The sequence below is a fragment of the Centruroides sculpturatus genome, unplaced genomic scaffold, assembly GCF_000671375.1.
Source record: "Centruroides sculpturatus isolate CEXI.00-Female unplaced genomic scaffold, Cexi_2.0 scaffold915, whole genome shotgun sequence".
NCBI lineage: Eukaryota > Metazoa > Arthropoda > Arachnida > Scorpiones > Buthidae > Centruroides > Centruroides sculpturatus.
In genome coordinates, this window is record NW_019385197.1 from 111,902 (window position 1) to 114,282 (window position 2,381).

A 2,381-nucleotide genomic window follows, 5' to 3' on the forward strand; every position below is an offset into this window, starting at 1 on the left:
GCCGACATATTTGAACATCTAAAATCCTACACATTTAGTCGCTACCTCCCCACCAAAGAGGCCGCCCAGAAATTTTGCCATCTTGTGGGGCTCGTGCCACATCCGGACCTAACCGGTATCGTGCCGCCATGCCCTAAGTGCGGAGGTAAGCATCGCTTGATTCCTGCATGTACAGGAACAGCGAATATTCGCGGCGCAGCGTTTCCCTACTTTTCTAAGCGATTTCAATGTCTTTATTTTCAGGCAATATGCGCAAGGTACCGGCTCCACCTGAAAGGTTCGGATTCTACTACCGCTGCGAAAAACTGAACCAACAGAAAACAATTAGACGACAGACAGGCGGCACCATCCGGAGGGCTCTGTGCACCGGTAGCCTGTCTTGTACCCACAATACATTTTTCGAACGAGGGAAGCTTTCAGCTACAGAAGTATGATATTGCAGTCGATCGCGATAAACTGGGACTGGGAAACCGCCACTTTCTCACAAAAACTCCGGTTAGCATTCTCTCCGTTATCTACTGTATACCAACGTTAGCAGTCGACGTAATCACTGGAAACTTCTACTTTGTAATTAGTTGCTATTTATTTACAGTAATCTTTAGCTAAGGCATGCGAATAAGAACAGTTCGATTTTGCTTAAAATAATGGTACAGTTGCTGGAGCCTGCTAACCGGAAAGTACCGTCTTTTCTGTATCACGCTACATTCAGCGTTTCTGTAATTTGATTGTGCCGCTTACGATGACCTATGTGTACAGGATGTGTTTTCTCTGTATTTTACAGGTGCTGAGCTGATTTATTCGTGGGTCAAGCAGGAGCCGGTCACCATCGCCGCAGACGAATGCGAGGTGGCCCTCGCGACAGCGGTAGATTGATACTTCTGCCGTGAAGTTGCGGAGGTTATCGTCTCCCAAAATCAAGAACTCCAGCTTGGTGGTGAAGGAATGCACATCGAGGTGATGATCGCTCCACGTTTCTGACTTTGCCGAAGTCTATATCTATATTCATGTGCTTTCGTTTTCAGATCGATGAGACCTTCACCAGGAGGCGAAAATACAACCGCGGCCGCGTAGGTGTAGGCACCCAAATTACTATATTTGGTACCTACTGTCGGGAAACGAGAGAGTTGATGTACTGGCATGTAAGTGGTAGCGAAACATTATTTCCATTTTTTTTGTTATCGAGGAAAGGTTCCTTGTCCAGCTGACATTGTCGCATTTTAGAGGAATTGTCTTGTATTTTCTCATATTCTTTCAGGTGGAGAACAAAAGCAGACGAGTTCTGTGGAGCCACATGCTCAGATACATCGCTCCAAAATCCATCATAGTTTCCGACAGAGCGGCCCAGTATCGCGGTTGTACGGCTTTGGGCTTCTATGGACATAAGATCGTCAATCACAGCCGGTGGGGCCCCGGGAGGTGAGAAGGATTAAAGTGAATTATGTGTCAATTGAAAGGTATGGACGGGCGTTATGGAGACACGACATTTATCTTTTTTCTGTGCAGATTCGTCGACAAGGATGGTCCCGAGGCCCACACTCAGAACATCGAGTGTAGAAATCGCTAGCTGAAGAAGTCCATAAAGTCGCTCCGCACGGACAGGAGCCTGCAAAGTTACGCCTGCAGGAAGTGGTTCCTGTCCCAGTTGCCAACAACATTGGCGAAATTCCGGCAGTTCATCGGAGACATCGTGGCCGTCTACCCGGGCCCTGGTCGCCAGGGTCTGCAACTCCAGACGATCGGTGTGCCCGTGGATGAACATCTGCCGCCCTACGAGCCCTATTTCGATGTTCCCGTGCACGAGGGCGACGAAGAAGAACGGCAGGGGGATGACGATCGCCCAGTGAGTATTGCAGCTTGTGTATAGTGCGCAGAGAGAGAGAGGGAGCGAGGCGCGACTCCCCATGGCGCTCCCCGGAAGTGGCGGTCGAAAGGTGGCGATCCTCGTGTTTAGGGAGGTTTTGGGAGTGTCTAGCAGGTTCTAAAAACGGCAAAAAATGCCATAGTTTTGAGATTTAGTTGGTTTCGAAATTTTAGCTGTGGTTCTTACTAAAACAGAGGATGGCTTTTATAAAATTGATACTAAACAGGTATTTTAAAACAATTGTATGCAAAATCTGAATTCAGTGTTTGCAAAGAGATTTTTAACGAAAGAAGATGGATGTCCCTGCTGTAGAAATATCTTTACGTCAAACAGCAATAAAACAATCCCTTGGTACTGGGCAGGGTTTCAGAAAATGTGACTGCAAATCTAAATGTACCACAAATAGGCCTGCTTGTCGCAAAAACCAATTGCTATGTAATTCAAAGTGTCACCAATCTTTAGATTGCACTAATAAGTAAGTACAATTTTATCATATGTTTTGCAAATTCATTTCCCTAAT